The sequence below is a fragment of the Pinus tabuliformis genome, chromosome 5_2 (genome assembly GCF_031772625.1).
Source record: "Pinus tabuliformis cultivar Carrire ecotype Pingquan chromosome 5_2, CPIR1, whole genome shotgun sequence".
Classification (NCBI taxonomy): Eukaryota; Viridiplantae; Streptophyta; class Pinopsida; order Pinales; family Pinaceae; genus Pinus; species Pinus tabuliformis.
In genome coordinates this window covers 591,251,418-591,275,303 of record NC_142306.1, presented here as the reverse complement: position 1 = coordinate 591,275,303, position 23,886 = coordinate 591,251,418, and positions in this window count along the sequence as shown.

Below are 23,886 nucleotides of genomic sequence, written 5' to 3'. Positions count from 1 at the left end.
GTGTGTTATGCAGGTTTCTTAGCCAAGCCCGAGACAGTTTTCCTTCTTTTCTTTTCATAACTAGTGGCATGCGTGATCATCTTGTCTATGTTGCTGACCTTCATTGTTTTGCAGTTTTGATTTTCCTTAATGTCATTTCTTTAACTTGCATATTTACTTTCTGCTCTTAGATATCAAGTTGATCATCTATTGATGGTTCCTTTTCCATAATCAAATAACTTTATTGGGAGCCAAAATATCACTTAGTATAGCTTGATTTAGTTTGCTTTAGAACTCACATTACTTGACTTATTCATAACTGTTTCTTACATGATAAATTCAGCTAAAAGGCAAAAGATTAAGAGGAAGTTAAAGTATTGTGACTAGTCTCTTTTATGTAGTTTCACTTAGATTTCACATTGCTTAACATTTCATGATATCTTTTCATAGAGAAGATTAAGTTGAAGAGTTGACATAGTGTGAGATAGTTGTTCTTACTTTTAGTTGGATTTAATATAGATTTCATTTTCATTTTCATTCAGCAGCAGAGATACTGGGCCGATGTCATTAGTCCTTTATTTGATGTCTTTATTTTCCTTTAAGAGTTGATTTTATTGCAGTTGTTGTTCAAGCTTTCTTGTAGAATACTTTTTAAGTTTTGAGAAATCACTTAGAGATCACCACAATCATCCACATTTCACTTGCTTTATTACATTTCCATCACATCACAGTAGGAAAGATACATTCGAAAACAAACTTAAAAAAAGATAAAAACGACAAAAGACTAAGAAAACGGTTACCTAAGTACATATAGTACACCTCACTTCATCAGCTTACGAGCCCCGGGTTGACATTATAAATAGCAATTTAGATCACACTAAATTGACCAAACAATCGGGTCCGTGCATTTCGGCGATGGTTTATGTGCCACCCCCTGGTCCACCCCGATGCGATATAGCGATATGATCTGGGCCGTTGGATCGGCCCGCGCCGGATCCAACGACCATGATTTAAAGAAATGAATAGTGTTGCGCCAGAGCCAAAAATTCATCAATTTTTGCAGTTTTTAAGGCTTTTCTGCCTGTTTAATGAAATAGGCCTTTTTCAAAGATTTAATCATGCGGTGCCCACGCCCGCCCAATTACAAAGGAACGATGCTTTCCTCAGCCATTTTCAAATCGCTCCAGGCCCAAAATACTTCTAAATGCAGGGTTTTCACATCGACGGTCCTCCAATGATCCTCTAGTCATCCAGATTGCAATTTTTTACCATTCTTGAGGCATTCGCTGATCGACAAGTGCTGATAACGACTCCAAAGGCGGCAGAAGGCTGAGCAGCGGCCATAAATGGGTGATTGGAACAGTTCAAAGGCATTCGGAGGTCAAGAAGGGACCATGTGCATGTCAAAGAGTATTAGGGAAGCGACGGAGTGTGTCAGTGAAGATCTTCCAAGGCAGATGAAGCAAAAGGGACCCCAGCAGATTCGACAAGGCATCATTGAGCTGTAATGGCTCACCAACTCACATATTTTGGCCATTTAAGGCAGCAAGGCCACTTGAAGACACAGATAAAGGTTTTCAAAGCAGATATTGGCAAACACATGAACCCAGTTATGTTTTTGGAGCAGCGCTGCTTCCTTAAAAGCACAGTTATCACACAGAGGACAGCGTGTGGCTCAAGGCACTCTTTCAGTCCATTTTTTCAAGCTGCAGGACCATGCATAGCCCTAAAGAGCCATTTTGATGAGGCTGCTCCCTCATGAACACCTGTTTTAGATATTTTATTGCATTTATTTCCATCACAACTGAGCATTAGAAGCAGTTATTGCACAGATCTCTTTTGGATCTGTTTCGATAGATATTTTGAGATATTTTCTCCCTTGACACCTGTTCAAGGGATGTTTGTAAATATTTTCTATAAAAACCACCCTCTGCACTGTTTTAAGGGTTGGTTGGTCGATAACTTCCTCTAGACTTGCATTGTATTTTCTGAGAGTCTCTATAATCAAAGATCGCTGGAATGTTTGGGAGATGAACTGGCTATTGTGTTTTAATGACTGAAGAGTGACTATGGAATCCTAACGCTTCTACATAGCCCAATAAGTGTTTCTTATATTTGTTTACAGTTTATATGTGTTTATGCCATCATTGTTTCACTATCCAAATAGCAGAAAGAAAGAATAGTTCAGAGCTCACTTAGTTGTATTCTGTTCTCAATTTCTGTGATTTATCTATGTTTTCCTCTGAATTAGTCCTAAATATGAATACTGATTTGCTCATATTTACACTAGTTCCTTCATATATGAATGTTGTTTAGGAATCCTTGATTGCTCCTATATAAATGTTCATTCACCTTCCCTCTGTTAGCATAATGAGAGCTACTTAGTTTCCTTTCATTCTCTGACCTTCGTTCCATCTCTATTCTAGCTCGATATTGTTTTATGTGTAGCTATCCTGCTCTGTATTCCTCTTGTGACCAAGAAAACGCAACAGCAAGTCTAATCCACGACTCCATGCCCAATGGTTTGAACTTCTCACACTATGCATCCCAACTCTGTTTGAAAGAATCCTCCATCCCACCAAAATCAAAACAAAACCCCTGAACTCAATAACTAGCCTAAAATCAACCTAAAACAAAGCTAAATTATAAAGAGAGAGCCCTCTCTGATTGCAGGTAGGCTAGGACCTGCAGCCCAAAGATTGGTTTGTGGTTACCTCGGCCGTATCCCTTTGGGAGTCAAAAGGTTCAACCTGAGTGATAACATAATGGCGACTCCACTGGGACTGAAATCATTTGTTTATTACTGTGTACCCCCAATTTTGATCAGTTTGCCTTGTTTTCTGGAGAAAGTGTTCCTTTTCTTCAGAGCTTCTCATGTTTAGCTCTGATTTGTGACGGTGGACAAAGATCAGGCACGTCAAGGTTAATTCATCCACCTGGCGACTCCACATCATCCTCATAATAAAGACTCCACTGGAGAAATGAACCCAAAAGAGATATATGAGCAGATCAGGCTTTTGACCTGGATTACTATCCAAGAGGTCATGTTTTTTCTCCATAAAGTTTTGCTGTGTATATTGTATTTTAACGACGATTCTATATCAGATTTTTATGATTTTCCTTTGGAAAATGTTGTTGAAAAGCCTCCTTGCACATTAGAGCAGCAGTCTTCAAATGTTGTTGAAGATCATCATACAGCCAAGGAGGAACCAAAAATAGAGCCCAGTCTTACAGTTCCTGTATATACTCCTGTGTCTCGTAAAGTTCCTGATAGATATAAGCCTCTCATTTTGCCTCATGTGCTTAATCCTCTGCCTGCAAATCATCCTGAGTATCTCCCTAGATTTGATGGAGAGAATGGTATTACTGCCCAGAAACATATCCAGGATTTTGAAGACTATCTTAATATCTTTGAAGTGGAAGATGAAGATGTCAGTCTTAGACTATTTGCCCTTTCTTTGCAAGGCGAAGTTAGGACTTGGTTTAAAGCATTGCCTGAGGCCAGCATCTCTAATCTTCAGCAGTGTTCCAAGCTCTTCCTTGATAGATGGATGATTAAAATTAATTTCCTCTCACTCATCGAAGAATATAATCAATTAGAAAGGCGTCCAAATGAATCTGTTCAACAATTTTTTGACCGATTCAATCAAGTTTATCTTTCTATGCCTTTGAATATTAGGCCTCCCCCTGATCTAGCTCTATTGCAATATCCAAGAGCTTTTGATCCAGAAATGGAATTTCGTTTGAGAGAAAGATGCCCGTCCACTTTGAAACAGATGCAGGACATAGCAGTGGACGTGGAGGCAAATCTAAAGAGGAGGGAAGAACAGCGCAAGGCAGAGCAAGAGGAAAGACTTCATAGTGTGTTACAAAAGATAGAAGAAATGATGCAGTTGATCACAAAGAAAGTTGAATGCTTAGAGCACAAGAACACATCTGTTGTGCATGAGGAAAGTAGTGACATTCACGAACAAACCTACCACAAATCAGATGACATATTCATAGAGCCATATGTGAAGGAGCAGTCTCCTGATATACTGTGTGAATATAATAGCTTCTCTTCTTTCAACTGTCTGCCCAAATATGATTTGTATGATGATGATTATGAGCCTAACGACCAAATCAGCTTTGCAGAGGAATCAGATCCTATTTTGGCAGGAAGCGAAGTTCAGGCTCAGCAGCTTGAATGTAAGGATCAGCTTGCCCAGTTCAGCTATGAAGTAAAGGAGGAAAGTGCAGAGAATTTTGATATCAGCGAAGGAACTTTACCTTTCTGTTTTGAATCTTTTCAATTTATTAAGGAGAACTATCATGCAATTAATAAGCAGTTGTCAGCAAGTCTTGTTATTGACTGCTTGGAGGATGATCAAAATATTGTTCCAGATGCATCGCCTCTAGTTTCGTAGCCCCGAAGAGCCATCGAATATCAGATTGAGGAAGACTTAGAAGCAGCAGCATATGATCAAATGATCCAAGTGGATCCCCTGCCTCTTTGTTTTCAGCCATCTGAGTTATTCGAAGAAGAAGAAGAGGAGCAGCTTGCGCAGACCAGTCAAGTCCTATTTGAGCCAGATTGTAATAAATTGCAAGCACCTCTGCAAGTTTTGAATGACCTATCTGCTGGCAGGCAGAATGATGAAAGAGATCAACGCTCTTCTCCATTAGCAGGCTGCAAGGCTCAGTATCGAGTTGTTGATGATCTCCCGACTCCAAGGCATGGTAGCGATCCTGAACCTTTGTATAGTTCTTTATTTCAGCCTAGCAATTGTATATATATGTTGCAGGACAATTTTGTACAGTGTTTAAACACAGCAAAGGAGGTCAGTAGCTTCCTGATCTTCTCAAAGATTAACAAAGCCACATCAGATTGCAAGATCTCAGTTTTTCTCACCAGCAAGCACAAGCAGCAAAGCTCACTGATGTCTATTTTGCTTAAATGGCTGCATTGGTTATTTCACTTCACCTAACAGCAAAGTAAGTGCTGGTTAGGGTAGGTAGGTAGGTAGGATCAATAAGGCAGCCAGCCAAGGGAATTTTGTAGAGCACAACAACAATTGAATACAAGGCAGTCTGACCTGCTGTTCTTGGCTTGTCACAAGGAAAAGCCATCCCCAAGTGGAGCCACTATTAGCCTCCTGCTGCAGCAGGTTAATCATCTTTCATGATCGACATTTTTTCATGCCAAATATGTCATACTATGCATGCTGCAATGCTCCATATTTGCTACAGATGGCCAAAGAACTGTCCTTGAAAGTGTGCTAATCTAAGTGCCACTGCTGTGTTCCAATTTTGATAAGCAATTCATTTTTGGTTTGAGGCATTTTTCAGTTGGAGGATTTCAAGTGAGGCATGTCTAACTCCTCTTCTTCCTCTTTCCCCAAATTACTCACTAACTTCCCCCAAAGAGGTCAAGATCTGCTTGATACCTCTTAGATTCATCGTTCTCCATATTATCTGCCTTGGTGAAGATTTGCTTCACTAAAGGAATGTTCACACTTCTTCTATCAGTCATTTTCCCCCATTGATAGCCTAAGACATCATTCTTAGCGCTCTCTGATCATTTGTCATGTTAACTATTAACTTTACTATATAGCTCCCTATCTATTTCCCCTTCCCCTACTAAAACTATGTTAATAACTCCCCTATATACTTATCCCCTCCCCCTGGTTGAAAAATAACCATAAGTACACTTGGGAATTGCTAAGTTTACCTGAAACTGAGCAAGAGCCCTCACTTCCCCCCTCAAACCATCTTCCAAATGCATTAGGACCCCTTCCTATGCATAAAATCCCTCCTTTCATCTATGCAAACCCTCCATTATCCATGTTTTAACCTTTTTTCAAGGCTCAAAACCCTCTCACCATGCTTCGGACCCCTTCCGATGCATTAACAACCTTCCTCCGATTTCATTTTACCTTTCTTCAAAGGCAAAAAACCCTTCCGATGCTTTATAGCCCCCTTCTATACATATAAACCCTCCTCCGATGGATTCCCCCCTCCCCTCGTCGCGATATCGCTGTCGGAGGTAATAACAGTGCTGGCCCATATATATATGCCCCCATTCCTTTTTGCCCTGATGCGATATCGCTATCGGAGGCTTCCTCCATCATATTTTCCCATATATCCCGCATATACTCTTTTTTATCGCAACTCTCCTTTTTTTTGTTTTATCGTTTAAACTCAAGTTTTTTATAAAACTTAAGTTATAACGTAAAAACCCGCATTTTTCAACAATATCGCATTGCAGCCGTCCATCGCCCCCGCTCAAACCAACGGCCCAGATCTTGTCGGCGATCTCCCATTTCGGCGATCGCAATTGTATAGAGTCCTCCCCCATGTCCCTGCCGATAGCGAAATGCCAATTTAATCGCGGCCGCCCATTCGGGCCCTCAGATCAACGGTCTTTATTAAGTCACGGCCCCATATATAGCATTGCTTATTCCGGAGCCGAGGTACTAATAAAATGCAGCATATAAAATTATCGGGTCCGAAAGAAGGCCTTTGTACAGCGAAATGGCAAAGCTTTGATATTCTGGAGCTGAAAAGTTATAAAGGGCAGTTTTAAGGGATTTCGGGTCCGCATATTGATTTTGTTAAAATCCGCCAATACAAAATCGCCGACGGACCGGACCCGATCTCCATAAAGAAAGGGCATATAAGCATTTCGGGTCCGCAAACCAAATTCTTGTAAGTTCGCCGATATGACATCGCCGATGGGCCGGACGCGATTCCAAATAAAAGGAAGGGCCTATAGCATATCCGGTCTGCGCATTTCGGCGATGGTTTATGTGCCACCCCTTGGTCCGCCCCGATGTGATATAGCGATATGATCTGGGCCGTTGGATCAGCCCACGCCGGATCCAATGGCCACGATTTAAAGAAATGAATAGTGTTGCGCCAGAGCCAAAAATTCATCAATTTTTGCAGTTTTTAAGGCTTTTCCGCCTGTTTAATGAAATAAGCCTTTTTCAAAGATTTAATCATGCGGTGCCCGCACCCTCCCAATTACAAAGGAACGATGCTTTCCTCAGCCATTTTCAAATCGCTCCAGGCCCAAAATACTTCTAAATGCAGGGTTTTCACATCGACGGTCCTCCAATGATCCTCTAGTCATCCAGATTGCAATTTTTTACCATTTTTGAGGCATTCGCTGATCGACAAGGGCTGATAACGACTCCAAAGGCGGCAGAAGGCTGAGCAGCGGCCATAAATGGGTGATTGGACAGTTCAAAGGCATTCGGAGGTCAAGAAGGGACCATGTGCGTGTCAAAGAGTATCAGGGAAGCGGCGGAGTGTGTCAGTGAAGATCTTCCAAGGCAGATGAAGCAAAAGGGACCCCAGCAGATTCGGCAAGGCATCATTGAGCTGTAATGGCTCACCAACTCACAGATTTTGGCCATTTAAGGCAGCAAGACCACTTGAAGACACAGATAAAGGTTTTCAAAGCAGATATTGGCAAACACATGAACCCAGTTATGTTTTTGGAGCAGCGCTGCTTCCTTAAAAGCACAGTTATCACACAGAGGACAACGCGTAGCTCAAGGCACTCTTTCAGTCCATTTTTTGAAGCTGAAGGACCATGCGCAGCCCTAAAGAGCCATTTTGATGAGGCTGCTCCCTCATGAACACCTGTTTTAGATATTTTATTGCATTTATTTCCAGCACAACTTAGCATTAGAAGCAGTTATTGCATAGATCTCTTTTGGATCTGTTTCGATAGATATTTTGAGATATTTTCTCCCTTGACACCTGTTCAAGGGATGTTTGTAAATATTTTCTATAAAAACCACCTTCTGCACTGTTTTAAGGGTTGGTTGGTTGATAACTTCCTCTAGACTCGCATTGTATTTTCTGAGAGTCTCTATAATCAAAGATCGCTAGAATGTTTGGGAGATGAACTGGCTGTTGTGTTTTAATGACTGAAGAATGACTATGGAATCCTAACGCTTCTACATAGCCCAATAAGTGTTTCTTATATCTGTTTACAGTTTATATGTGTTTATGCCATCATTGTTACTATCCAAATAGTAGAAAGAAAGAATAGTTTAGAGCTCACTTAGTTGTATTCTGTTCTCAATTTCTGTGATTTATCTATGTTTTCCTTTGAATTAGTCCTAAATATGAATACTGATTTGCTCATATTTACACTAGTTCCTTCATATATGAATGTTGTTTAGGAATCCTTGATTGCTCCTATATAAATGTTCATTCACCTTCCCTCTGTTAGCATAATGAGAGCTACTTAGTTGCCTTTCATTCTCTGACCTTCGTTCCATCTCTATTCTAGCTCGATATTGTTTTATGTGTAGCTATCCTGCTCTGTATTCCTCTTGTGACCAAGAAAACGCAACAGCAAGCCTAATCCACGACTCCATGCCCAATGGTTTGAACTTCTCACACTATGCATCCCAACTTTGTTTGAAAGAATCCTCCATCCCACCAAAATCAAAACAAAACCCCTGAACTCAATAACTAGCCTAAAATCAACCTAAAACAAAGCTAAATTATAAAGAGAAGAAGGGACATCTCCCCAAGAGGAGAAGGGACATCTCCCCAAGAGGAGAAGGGACTAGGATTTCCTCCAAGAGGAATTCCTTGGTTGGTGGGTTCCATTTTCTCAACCTAAGATCAACGTAGGAAAGGGTGATGATTATTCCATTTAGAATAAATTTTAGACGCTTTGACACAACTTGTTTTTTCAATTTTTAAGAGTCGAGAAAAAGCAAAAGATGACTCTAGTCGCCTTCGATTTTTAATGAGCCTGAAGTGACAAGTGCTCAGATGGACCTTTTCCATTAAGGAGTCTGAAAAGGAATGAAAGGGACTGCTCTGGAAATCTAGGTAGAGGGATTGCCAAACCAATCGCAAAACTGTAGAATACTTTTTACGGTACGGAAGTCAATCTTCCCGAATGCTGTGCTTAGTGCATTGCGATCGATAGGGTGGCAGACACGGCTTCCTATGGATAAAGGATTAAGCCTATTGTGGTCTCCCAAAATATACTCGACGGTACGTGGGAGCACAAGTCCGTACTGGCACTTATCGTCTCAAAGTGGAGGAATCACCCAACCATCAGTGAGAACAACAGTTACCAAGCTTTACAACGCGGGAATACGTCTCTAGCCTAGACTTCTAAATGTTGTGCGTTAGGTTCCAAAGCGTTGTTAGATTCATTAAATTTATTTTATAGTTGATCTTTCTTAAGAAATTTTCCTTTCAGGTTCACCGTGAGATGTAGATGTACAATTCCTAAAATGCAAACTAAGATGATAAAAAATCTTTTATCTTCTTTGTGCAATGAAAATCCTAGCTACTAAGGAAAGAGAGACAATATTCTTTCACAAGAAGCAAAGAGCACTTACTATATGCACTGTCCTAAATCAAACCAATCAAACAGTCTAAATGCAAATGCACATGCATGTATTTGTTTTCGGCTTTCTCAGTATGTGAATGATAAAAAGAAAGCTAATGCGCAAATCTGAATTACTTTTCAAGCGACAATTACTAACAAGTTTCTTTTCAAAATAAAAAGTGAAGACAATCACAACACTTTACGATTTGGAAATGAATACTTGCTTTCGACACTAGAAAAACTACAAATTCAGATCAAATACAATAGTAACAGGGTAATCGACTATCAAGAGCAACCAAACTCTCTCCTATGACTGAAAACGACACTTGCGACACTTTCAAATCAAGAAACGATAGTACAATTATGTTACTTTTTGCAAAGGAGAACTGAAAATGACTCAACAAATACACAAAAACATTTACCATTCTTTTGCACAATGGAGGCGGAATATCAGCAAGGAAAGGGGTTTCAAACAGAGATATACTGATTACAAATAGAAAAACTCATGAATAGAACTGAAAAGAATGAACACAAAAACCAAAACTGAAGAACAATGCCTAGCCTGATCAGCGCACCTGTAACACAGTGAACTTGAAATGCAGCGCACCTACTACACTCGGGAAGTGCGCTGAATTTCAGATTCACATAACAGAGCCTGCGCTAGGCCAGAGATGAGACTTTGCTTGGGTTCCGGGTCACAGTTTGCAGTTCAGTTCAGGGGTTTTGGCCGAGCAAATGGTAATCAGTAAACCAACAATCAGGGGTAGATCTAAGGAGGTTCCAAGAGCTACCACGAGGGCAATTAGAGAGTTTGTAAATCAGTTGTTTAATTCATAAACAAATCTCAGAGATTGACTGAAACGACATTTATCTACTTTGCATTTGCATAGCAAATGCAGTTCGAAAGCTACCTGGCTCGACTTCAGGCTCCGTCTGTAAGTTTATAAAATAAACAACAAGGAAGATAAACAAACAACCTAGTCGCTCCCCAGTGGAGTCGCCATTTTGTTACAGGGAAAAGTGTCTACATAGAACTGATTATCCCACTAAGGTGTGGTAGCTACCTTAGAAACAAACAAAGTAAAGCTACTTTCATTTTTCCTTTATGAAACATAGATGAGAGAAGAACAAAGAAGACCAACCTCTGTCTTGCGCCAATCTCCTAGTGCGATTCCTCTCTCTCTTGATAGTCTTTCGCTACTTGCTCCCTTGTACGCCTAGCTTCACAGAGTACCTGTAAGATCATAGTAGCATAGCACTATACAAGAACATGGATCTATAATCATAAAAAATCTAGGATCAAATATAAATTGACCATACAAATGCATAAAACATAAATGACACAAGAGTATGGAGGAAAACTTGAATAGATTTTATTGATAAACAAGAAAGAGCCAAGGGAGTTACAACCAGTTGTTCTGACTCAGCATCATCCTCTCAGCAAGAAAGCCCCTCTTCACCTCATGCAAAGCTTAGATCACCCAACAATCTAATGTTGTCTCAAGAAACCAACAACAATTCCTTACAATATGCAAAATTCCAGCCTCTGGATCTCTGGGATGAGGGATACATATATAGATATCTGTAAGGGAGATGAGTCAGCTTGTGATTTGATTAGTGTCTTCCCTCTGATAGTTCTTGCTTCCACTTAGAGATTGATGATCTCTTACTCATCCTTGGTCGAATTCAGAGAGGCAAGTGTCACAGGAGAAGTTTCTGGAAGATTCCATGCCTCTCCACCTCGCGGAATGGCACCGCCATTTGTCACTTCTTGCCCATCGCACCCCATAGAAGGGCTTTTTGAAATTCAACGCACCCACACAGTGTATTTAGGTGAGATGCAACGCACTTTGCCCATGGAGTAGCTGAAATGATCCTGTTTTGACCAGTTTTGAGCAGTTTTTCATGGAGAACTTCTGGGAGAAGCTGTAATCAGTTGACCTTGTTCCTTTAGGGGTTATAACAACACTTTTAGGGACTTAGGAGCCCTTGGTTTATGGAAATTTTATGCTTGGGGTTGTAGTGCCCAAAAATGTCTATAACATTGATGTCAAAGGGGGAGAATGACTTTGAGGATCTTGGGGTTGCCATCAAGTCCAAAGAGGGAGATTGTTGGCATTATGATTCAGGTTTGGCACTATGGCACAGGTGTTGTACTTGATGGCAACCCAATCAAGTGGAAAAACTCTATTCAGGCTCTCAAAATGATGGAAAATAAGGGGTTCGAAGGTGCAGCGTTCAAAAGGTGCAGACTCATAGGTATGCCGACCAAGAAGTGTGGACATATCCACAGGTTCTCCGTTCAGAAGGTGCGGACCCCAGTTCACTCACTTCAATGTAGAGAAGCGCACACATGTGGGGTTTCTTATGTTTGGCCCTTGGTATTTAGCCTGTCAATCATGATCTTAAGGTTTTGGTTCGTGGTATAGGATCTAAAGTATTGAACCCTGGTTTGGATCCCTTGTATTGGTTTTCGATGGTTTTGTCCCATGGTGTGAATAAGGGCTTGCCTATAAAAAGGAAAGGAGATATCTTGGCTAGTCACTTGTGAAAATTTGAATATCTTAAGATCTGAAATTTTGGGTAATTGATTTTAAAATCTAGATCTAAATCAAAGTGAAATCTGTAACGTGGAAGGCGGATCTGTTGATAGGGCGTGATCTCTTGGGCGCGTGATCAGATCGGTGGATCTGACAATCTATGGTACATTGGTGGACTGTTAATTTGGGTCTATTTGGAGTTCCATAGGCGATCCATAGCTCAGGTGCGGAGGTACGCAGGACAGAAGAAGGCACAGTGCAGAGGTATGTAGGACAGAAGAAGGCACAGTGCGGAGGTACGCAGCACATCAGAAGGTGTAGGTGTGGAGGTACGCAGCGCGACAGAAGGTTCAGTGCGTGGGTACGCAGAGAAGCAGAAGGATAAGGTGCGGAGGCATGCTGTCGGGCAAACAATGTAGGTGCGGATCTGAGCAGTGGCACGCAATTCTATAGAAGGGCTAAGTGTGGTGGTACGCAGAGCACAAGACGGATCAGGTGCAGATATGCGCAGTCAAGGCACAGAAGAACTGCGAATATCCGCAGGCTGCTATTGGTGAAGTTGCAGATCCCTTTTGAAATAATTATTGACTGCCTTTTATCTATTGCTGTAGAGTTCTGGGTTTAGATTTCTGGTATTACTTTTCTGTTTACAGCATTCTGAGAAGTTGGGTGATTCATTGGTTGATTGTATAAGGAGATTGGGTGATTCACATGTACTTGATGATTATTTGATCTTCTTGGATCCAGTCTGAAAATTAATGAAACGTGGTCCTTAAAGAAGTAAAAGAGCAAAGGGGGTTGTAGCTCCCTTCCAGGAGGGACTGGAAAACGAGAGAGGGTTGTAGCTCTCTACAAGTTGTAACCTGCGTACTGGTAAAGGACTGCACCGGTACAAAATCATTGTAAAAGAAGTCTCTAATTGAAAGAAGATAGAGACATATTGCAGCAGGTGGTTTTTACCCACATTGGGTTTCCACCTTATATCTGGTGTTCTTTGGTGTGATTATATGTTTTTCTTGTTCTTACTCATTATTATATGGTACTGGCAACAAACTAATGATCAATATCTGAAGAATAAATTAAAAAAAAAAAAGAATTTGATAATAATGATTCACCCCCCCTCTCAGTATTATTTCCAACATAGAGATAGTGCGCTGCAGAGCATGCAGGCTTATATCTGGGTGCTCTTCAGCTAAGGCATAGAGGTAGTGCCCTACAGAGCATGCAGGCTTCTATTTGGGTGATATTCAACGCAGGTTTTGATGTGAAAGCCTGTGTTGATCCGAGGGAAAAAAATGAAACCCCAAGGGCCCCAAAAAACCCTAAAACTTGCATGAAATGACAAAAGAATGACTTGAAAAGAAAGTAGAGAGGTTTAGTTCCTACCTAGTTCGGATGACTCGAGAAATGGTTCGCAGGATCTCTTGCAAACAGCTAGTGAAGATCGAGGTAAAAACTAAGCTCATAGCACACGACTGAATGGTAAGTTCCAAATGAAATATCATGGTAAAACTTGTTTTATTTTTATTTCATGTTCATTAATCGAGTAAACATTAGTATTTACCTATTTTTACCTATGAAACAGATATTTTTAATCCATTTAGTGGTGTTTTGAGCAGGTTTTACAACTGACTTACAGAATTCAACGTGCTCAATTGTAAATTGTACCTTTGACCATAGAGCACACTTTTATCTCTTTTTCGATCTCTGTTAAAAACGAAAAAGGAACCCCCTTGGAGTCCTCTTTAAGCTTTTTTTAGACTCTCTAAATATGAAAAGATTACCAAGCGCTTGTCCTTTCCAGCTTGTTAACGGATTGGAAACGATATCTCTCCTGTATTATTTTATGATTTTTTGGGCTTGAGAGATTAATTTACGAAAAAGAACTTGTGGATTTTTCTTTTTGTCCATTTTCAAACTCTCTAAAAATGAAAAGGACCGAGTTATATTTGTCGTTAAACTCATTAAAACATCAAATATTGACAAACTTGTCCATCTAGACAAGACCAAGTTTCACCTTCGCTAGACTCGTTAAAACATCAAATAGCAATGGATTCGATCGAAGGGTGAAATTATACAACAAGCATATGTTATCCTCCTCAAGCTTGATAAAAATAAAGAGGTACTGGTTAGCAATGACTGGGGAAAATGGGGAAAATGGGAAAAGGGGAAAACCACTTTATGGTAGCAGGTCGCTCTTGAACTTGACACTTTCACTCCATCACCATGACTATTTGGGTTGGGTTATTAGCTTGATGGTTATCACACTGTTGGTCTATCATACCATCCATCATTTTGTTTTGGGTCAATGCTACCAATTCACTTTAGTGTCACTGACATGTTCAAGAGCAGTCATTCAGTCAAAATTCATCCTTTGCAATACCATAAACCTTCATTTTCATGACCGCCATTCCTAAACCTTGTGTCGTCAGTCAAATTCCATCTCCAAAATCACTATACTCGTTTTGTGTCATTGATGTGGGATGCATCAAGGCCCGCCTATGATGAGTCACTTCTTATCGACATCAGCTCATTATCCAAGAAGTTGACTTAGAAACACCCATTCAGTACGTTGAAGCTTGCATGCATCAATGGCAAGTTTCTCACTTCTGGCGATAGGCATACATCAATGGCCTTCAACTGAAAGACTTTGTATGGTGTTCAACATCAAATCATCATCCATTCACACCATGCAGAATGTACTGTAGTACCTTGAGGGTCATTATCATTATCGGTGATTTCTCTTGCATCTGTTAACAACTTACATCATTGGCTGGTAATCAGATGTTGTCTTCCCATGTTTGACTTCAGATCACATATTCACATGGATAGACTCGTACTTGAGCGAATGGTTGAACGAGATAGAAGACCCTGGATCTAGTTTCATCCATCCAAGCTGTGATTTCAGGAGTACTAGATCATATGTACAATGGCTTTACATTGATGGTCATTTTGATCATGGGTCTATATCTGTAGACGACTATTTATAATGAAAGTTTGTAAGCTGAGCATGGGTATGCCTTCCCTCAACAATTCATGTAAAATCAAATATCATGATATATGTATTGTAATTTATGCAAGTCACCTTCCACTTTGATACCTTGCCATCACATCATAAATCATTTCATTCGACATTGGCATTTTTCTGACTTCATGCTTTAGGGGGCAGCTGTTACAGATCCATTTGGGCACATCAAATCCTAACATCCAGATCAGTGTTTTAGGGCTCATCAAAACCTAATTTTAGTTGCTTCATGCCCTAAACAAGTCACCCCTTTGAATGCCTCCTTCCCAGAAAGTTTCATGACTTGAAGACATCTAGAAACAACCTCTAGGAGGACCAGCGCAGGTAAGCCCTTATGAAGGTGCATTGCAGAGCAGTTGAGTCCACTACCAGGGTGCTCTGTAGAGCACTTAGGCTTCCTTTCACATGCATTGGGCGAGAATGAGTGAAATTCACATAGGGTTTGTGGAATATTCTTATCTTTTGGAGTCATCTAGAAGGTTCCCTCACTTATCAACTCCTATGAGCTCAAAAATGGATGAGGAATGAGTTAAGGTGCATCCTATCCTCTCATCCCTTCCTCCATGGAACTAATTCTAAGTATGGAAGGCCATTCAATGCCACCATTTATGACAAAACCTCCTTCATCTTCCTATAAATTTACCACTCATCTAAGTGATCAAGGGCTGGATTATGTTGAATTGTAAGGAGATAATGCTGCTATGAGATTTGGCTTTGAAGCAAGTATTGTAATGCTACAAGTTTGTCATGCTTTTGATGTGATGTGGATGGGATCCAAGCTGGAGGAATGGCTTTGAATCAGACAACAATGGTTGTAATTCTTTCTTCTATCTAATAAAGTGTTTGAACCTTTTTCCCATATGTTTGTATTGTTTCATCATGCTTATATGTGTGAATTTTATTTGATTCCTTTCACTTATATTCAATCGATCATATGCTTTGACCAGTTCTTTGTTTTATATTGTGTTTACAAGGTACTTCTCAAGCAGATTAAGTATAGGAAGGAGCGACAGGATTGATACAAGGGAGACGAGAGGAAAGAAGAACTACAAGTAGGTCTTCTATCTTCTCATCTTATCTATTGCTTATAGGAAAAGTCTAAAACACTTTAAATTGTTGTTCTAGATACAACTACTTATCTAGGGAATTAATATTGATCCGTAGATACAAAATTCTCCAAAACACCATGGGAAATCATCATATTTATTGTTATACACTTGATATAAGGGCCATCCATCGCCAACCATGGTCTTCCCAAGATAAAAATATGATCATAAAGATGGTGTTTTTTTTTTTTTGTAAGACCACAATGTTTACTAGGTAGGCCTACGAGTATACATAAATAATCACGTCTTCCAAAATCCCTTTTCGTTGAATGGTGGAATGATTGACTAATTTAAGAATAGTAGGGGTAGGTCTGAGGGCTACTAATCCTAACATGTCCCAGGCTTTTTGATCATGATGTTAATATCTATGTTATAGACATTTTTGTGCCCTACAACCCCAAGCATGAAATGTCCATAAACCAAGGGCTCCTAAGTCCCTAAAAGTGTTGTTCTAACCCCTAAAGGAACAAGGTCAACATATTACAGCTTCTCCTAGAAGTTCTCCATGAGAAACTACTCAGAATTGGTCAAAACAGGATCATTGCAGCTGCTCCACTGGCTAGGTGCGTTGCATCTCACCCAAATACACTGTGAGGGTGTGTTGAATTTCAAAAATCCCTTCTGTGGGGTGCGATGGGTGAGAAATGACAAATGGCAGTGTCATTCCGCGAGGTGGAGAGGCAATGGAAGCTTCTAGAATCTTCTCCTGTGACACTTGCCTCACTGAATTCGAGCAAGGATGAGTAAGAGGCCCTCAGTCTCCAAGTGGAAGCAAGAACTATCAGAGAGAAGACACTAATCAAATCACAAGCTGACTCATCCCCCTTACAGATATCTATATATGGATCCCTTATCCCAGAGATCCAGAGGCTGGAATTTTGCATATTGTAAGGAATTGCTGTTGGTTTCTAGAGACAAACATCAGATTGTTGGGTGATCTAAGCTTTGTTTGAGGTGAAGAGGGGCTTCTTTGCTGGGAGGTTGATGTTGAGTCGGAACAACTGGTTGTAACTCCTCCTGGATCTTTTCTTGTTTATCAATAAAAGCTATTTGAGTTTTCCTCCATGATTTTGTATCATTGATGCTTGTTACATTTGTATGGTCAATTTACATCTGATCCTAGATTGTTTATGATTATAGATCCGTGTCTTTGTATAGTGCTATGCTTCTATGATCTTACAGGTACTTTGTGAAGCTGGGCGTGCAAGGGAGCAGGTAGTTGGGGACTATCAAAGAAGAGAGGGATCGAATCGAAGGATTAGTGTTATAGACATTTTTGTGCCTTATAGCTCCAAGCATGAAATGTCCATAAACCAAGGGCTCCTAAGTCCTTAAAAGTGTTGTTATTACTCCTAAAGGAACAAGGTCAACAAATTACAGCTTCTCCCAGAAGTTCTCCACCAGAAACTGATTAGAACTAGTCAAATCAGGATCATTTCAGCTGCTCCACTAGCTAGCTGCGTTGCAAAGCACCCAAATACACTAGCTAGGTGCGTTGCAATGCACCTAAATGCACTACCAGGGTGCGTTGAGCGGGAAATGACAAGTGGCAGAGTCATTCCACGAGGTGGAGAGACATGGAAGCTTCCAGAATCTTCTCCAATGACACTTGCCCCACTGAATTCGACCAGGGATGAGTAAGAGGCTCTCAGTCTCCAAGTGGAAGAAAGAACTAACAGAGAGAAGCCACTAATCAATTCATGAGCTGACTCATCCTCTTTGCATACATCTATATATGGATCCCTCATCCAAGAGATCCAGAGGTTGGAATATTGTACATTGCAGAGAATTGCTGTTGGTTTTGAGATAGATATCAGAGTATTGGGTGATTTATGCTTTGTTGGAGGTGAAGAGGGGCTTCTCTGCTGGGAGGTTTATGCTGGATCAGGAATCATTGGTTGTAACTCCTCCTGGACCTTCTTTTTATATCAATAAAACTATTTGAGTTTCTCCTACATGCTTGTGTATCAATGATGTTTGTTGCATTTGTATGTTTAGCTTAAATCTGATCCTAAGCTTTTTATGAGTATGAACCCATGTCTTTGTATAGTTTCCTTCTTCTGTGATCTTGCAGGTATTTGGTGAAGCTGGGCAAGTAAGGGAGCAGGTAGCTGGAAGCTGTCAAAGAGAAGAGAGATCGGATCAAAGGACTAGCGCAAGACACAGGTTGGTTCATCCTATTTCTCTTTGTTTATAGTTCATAAAGGAGAATACAAAAGTAGTTTTCTCTGTTTGTTTCTAAGGTCACTGTCACACCTTAGTGGGATAGGGTCGTTCTGAATAGACACTTTTCCCGTTAACAAAATGGTGACTCTGCTGGGGAATATCGTCTAGTTGGTTTGTTTGTGTTTCTCCTATTGTTTGTTTCATAAACTTAGAAGTGGTGAATCGAACTGCATTTGCCATTAACAAATGCAAAGTAGACATCTGCTGCCTCAATCCATTCACTGGATCTGTTTATGATTTGAACAGCTGATTCACAAATGATCTGATTGCCCTCTGTGATAGCTCTTAAACCTTCTTTAAATCTACCCTCTGATTTTACATTACTGATTTCTTTTACTCGGCCAAAAACCATAGATTAAACTGCAAACCGTGACCCAGAACCCGGATAGAATTCTCGTTTCTGCCCCAGCGCAGGCTCTGTGAAGAGGTTCTGCATTTCAGCGCAGTTCCCGAGAGGGCAACCTGTGTTGCAATCCAGTTTCTCTGTGTAGCAGGTGCATTGATCAGCCTAGCCCTGTGCAGCTGAGGTTCTTTGCTCATTTTTTCCAGTTTTGCCTCTAATTTTTGCAGCCTGTGATCAGTGTGTATGTCTTTTTTAAAAACCCCTTTTCTTTGCTGATATTCCGCCTCAGTTGGATAAAAGAAACTGTAGATGTTTTTGTGTGTTTTTTACGTCATTTACAATTTTCCATTGCAAAAGTAGAATAGTCATACTGTCGTCCTTTGATTTAGATCTGTCGCAAGTGTCGATTTTGATCATAGGAGAAAGTTTATTTGCTGTTGACAGTCGATTATGCTTTTACTTTTGCTTTTGGTTTGAATTTGTGACTTTCTAGTGTCAAAACGAGTGTTTATTTCAAAATCATAAAGTGTCGTAATCATCTCTACCTTTTGATTTCGAAAAGAAGCTTGTTTGTGTTTTTCACTTGAAAGTGAATTCAGATTTGTACAACAACTTTCTTTTTAGGCATCAATATTAAGAAAGTGAAAAACAAAACACATGCATGTGCATTTGCATATTGACAGTCTGTTTGGCTTGATTTAGGAAAAGTGCATTTACAGTGTGCTCTTTGCTCTTTGCGAAAAGGTTGTGTCTTTCTTTTCCCTTGTAGCTAGGATTTTCATTGCTGAAAAGAGATAAAAGCTTGTTTATCATCTTTAGATTGCATTTTAGGAATTACATATACATCTCGTGGTGATCCCAAAAGGCAAACTTCATAAGAAAGATCAACTTAAAATAAATTCAATGAACTTAACAACGCTTTGTAACTTAACGCACAACATTTAGAGGTCTAGGCTAGAGACGTATTCCGGCGTCGTAAAGCCTGGTAACTGTTGTCCTCACTGATGGTTGGGTGATTCCTCCACTTTGAGACGATAAGTGCCAGTACGGACTTGTACTCCCACGTACCGTCGAGTATATATTGGGAGACCCCTATAGGCTTAAAACCTTTTATCCATAGGAAGCCGTGTCGGTCGCCCTACTGATCGCAATGCACCGAACACAGCATTCGGGAAGATTGACTGCCGTACCGTAAAAAGTATTCTGCAGTTTTGCGATTGGTTTGGTACTCCCTCTACCTAGATCTCCAGAGCAGTCCCTTTCATTCCTTTTCAGACTCCTTAACGGAAAAGGTCCATCTGAGCACTTGTCACTTCAGGCTCATTAAAATTCGAAGGAGACTAGAGTCATCTTTTTTTTTTCTCGACTCTTAAAAACTGAAAAAACAAGTTGTGTCAAAGCGTGTTAAAATTTATTTTAAGCGGAATATTCATACCCTTTTCCTACGTTGATCTTTGAGTTGAGAAAATGGAGCCTACCAACCAAGGAATTCCCCTTGGTGGAAATCCTAGTCCCTTCTCCTCTTGGGGAGATGTTGGTGCGCCCCATATGGCCACATTGTCGCTTCCAGGACTGACAATTGGCTTGCCAGTATGGCTCTTCTCAACCAATGTCGTTCAGAACACCACTATTCTTGAACAATCGAATCAGCAATTAGACGAGTCCAGAGTTGCCCGCCAGCCTTCTACTTTCTATAATTCTTCCTCTCCTCCTTCCTCTTCGCTTGATGGAACTGGTAAAGCTAAAAGCCAAGTTCCTAAGGAGAAGAAGGGAAAGAAGAAGAAATAGAAAAAGAAGGAGCCAAAGGCGAATGGGGGAAAATGAGTGTCGTCTAACGAAAATCCACACACAGCACCGACCAGGCCTAAATCGCCATGTGTCATTTGCAAAGGAGACCACTTTCACAGAGATTGTCCTTGCATCCCCCGGATACTAAGGGACTGGTCTCTTCGTTTGCACAATCTGGTGTCATCAACCTCTGGAGATCATGTTGAAAGCACACCGTTAACTAGTGAAAGTGAAGCCCCAGGACAAAAAGGGAAAGCTAGATTTCTTTGTAAACTATGCGAAGGCGACCATGCCCTCCACCGTTGTCCCTTCTTAGATGAGGCTAAAAGAGTTTTGGATGATCGTCCGGTTTCACCGTTACGACTTCCTCCTGGATATAAAAAACTCTTGCCGAGTCCGTCACTAGTTGAGAATCCAGCTGGCCCGCTCAAGTGGTCAGCTGAAGCGCCTATCATTGAAGATAAACCAACTAAATCCATACCAGACGAAAGTCAAAAGGTCGAGGCGACAGTTGACCCGGTTTTGCTTTCAGAGGTTTTATCTTCGGATGATACAGTCACTGAAGAGAACAAGGATGACACCATCCAAATTCTCTTCATAAACACAGACTCCGACGAACATGGGGGAAATCCACCCATTCCTTTACCACAGGAAGGAAGTTCGTCAGAGCCATACCCCGCCGTCTACTCGGTCCCACCTCCAAGCAACCTAGTTGTCTCCTTCGACTGGATTCAACTAGGCAGACCCCGTTTGCCAGCAAGCATACCATTCAGAATTATCGTTCAAATATATAGAATGGTCATGGCTGGTACCATCATAGATGAGGGGGCTTCTGTGAGTATCCTTTCCTCTATTGCTTGGAAAGCGCTTGGTTCGCCATCGCTTCTGCCTGAGATGAGAAATCTGATAGGCTTTGATAAAGGAACCAGTCGACCTTTAGGGATCCTTCCCGATGTGCCCATAATGTTGAGAGGGAAGACAGTTCACATGAACGTCATGGTCATTCAAGGACCCTTGGATTATAACCTACTCATTGGACGAGACTATATTTATTGCATGGGAGCCATCGTCTCCTCACTCTTTAGAGTAATGTGTTTTCCGCACGAAGGAAGAGTGGTCAAGGTCGTGGACCAGCTTTCATTTCCCGGATCACGCATAGCAAATAGTCATATACCGTCTCTAAATGGTCTCTTCATGCAAGAAATGTCTCAATCCCCAGTCCGTCCTCCCGATGAGCGCGAGTAATTCGGAGGGATATGACTGAAACCCAGGGGGCATGCATCCTGGTCTACTTCGGCAGGAAAACTTCGGGTATAGGGTAGGTTTCCGTGGGAGAATATGACTAGTCTGTACCCCGTCCGTCGGTGGAAGAGGGGTTATTCTAGAATAAGATTCTCTTGTCAAAGTTATGTGAGTTGGCGACGTCGTCACTCACCTTTGTTTATCTTGGTAGACATCGCCGAAGAAGTGTTTTGTTTGCACCGCGAATAGAGCAATCTTTGGGTGACCTGTAAGAGGTAGGCCTCTCCTGATAGAACAAATGTTTTGTCTGCAAATTGAGGGGTAACCTTGAAACCATATTTTATACCTGGGGGCATGCAAACCTTTTGGAGTGCAAGCGAAGGGCGACTATTTATTTTTAAAATTTTTAGGTCCTCCCTTTAAACCCGTAGGCTAACCCTTTAAACTTGTAGGATTAGTCGTCACCTAACTTGCATTAAGAAAGGATGTGGGGCAAAAATCTAAAGGTTGCCGTTTTTATATGAGAAATTCTTATCGTATGACTGGATTAATCGAGCAGTTTTAGCACATAGTTCAAGCTCGTTAAAAAATAAACATAAGATCTGAGCAAATGTTTCCACCCGCGTTTAAGATCGTTAAAAAATGAACTATCCCCCTATAAATAACCACTGTGAATGAAGCATTTTTAGCCATTAAAGCCTTGGTCGTGTTTGCACCGTCACCTCCACTTTTCCATTGGCCGATCATTCACCTCCATTTGATTGTTTACCCATTTTGAGGAACAGCTGCGAAGAGTGATTTCACTAGCCATCCTTGTGACACTGCCATGATTGGAAAATTCCAAACCTTACCTGGAATCAGCTGCTACCCATTTTATCACTCGTTCCTCAAAAGACGAGTCTTCTTTAAGCTCTTTTCATCTGACTCGTAAAATATGAAAATACTGCCAAGTTTTGGCCTTCCAGCTTGTTAAAGCGACAGGAAGTGCTATCCCTCCTCTAGATTTTAATCTTTTTGGACCTGAGGGATTATTGCACAAAAAGATCGAGTGCTTGTTTTGTTCGGCTCGTTAAAACTATCGAAAATTCATCCCTTCTGTATTGTTTTATACTTTTTCGGACTTAAGGGATTAGATGACAAAAAAGGAATTCCGGAGTTATCTTTACGTACCTTTTCAGACTCTCTAAAAATGAAAAGGACCGAGTTATCTTTGTCGTTAGACTCATTAAAAAGATTAATAGCGACAAACTTGTCTTTAGACGAGAACGAGTTTCACTATCACTAGGCTCGTTAAAACATAGCGATGGGTTTGCCCGAAGGGAAAATTATAGAACAAGCATATGTTATCTTCCTCAAGCTTGACAAAAATAAAGAGGTACTGGTCAGCAATGACTGGGGAAAAATTGGGAAGAAAACTCAAAGAAACTTTGTTGGTAGCAAGTCGCTCTTGAACATGACACTTCCACTCCATGCCTGAGTCGGGTTGGGTTGTTTCATTCACTGGTCACATCACCATGGTCACGTCATACCATCCACATTTGGGGTAAATGCTACCAATCCATCACATAAGTGTCGCCGACATGTTCAAGAGAAGTCATCCAGAGAAGTCACCTATGTCCCATCCACTACCATACATTATACTTCATTCCTTCATGACCGCCATCCTGAACCATATATCATCAGATCATTTTCACCTCCATCAAAATCATTTGCTCCGTTCCGTGTCATTGATGTGGGATTCATTAAGGCCCTCCTTTGACGGATCACTTCTTGTCGACATCAGCTCATTATCCAAGAAGTTGATCTAGGAACACCCCATTCAGTACTTTGAAGCTTGCATGCCTCAATGGCAAGTTTCTCACTTCCGGCGACAGGTATACATCAATGACCTTCGACCGAAAGATTTTGCGTGGTGTTTGACGCCAAGTCCTTTATTCACACCACGTAAATTGTACTGCAGTAGCTTGAGGGTCATTATCATTATCGGTGATTCCTCTCGCGCTTGTTAACAGTTTACATCATTGACTGGTAATCAAGCGATGTCTTTCCATGTTCGACTTCAAAACATTTCTCACATGGATCAACTTGTACTTCGAGTGAAGATCGGACGATATTGAAGACCCCGGATCTAGTTTCATCCATCCGGGCTACGATATATATTTAGGAAAATAAAGACATTGAAATGTACAACATTGCAGCACAGATAATCATCCTACCAAAAGGATGATGACTCTATCAAAATCATCAGTCTACCATCAGACGATTGTCTGTCCTATGTACATGAA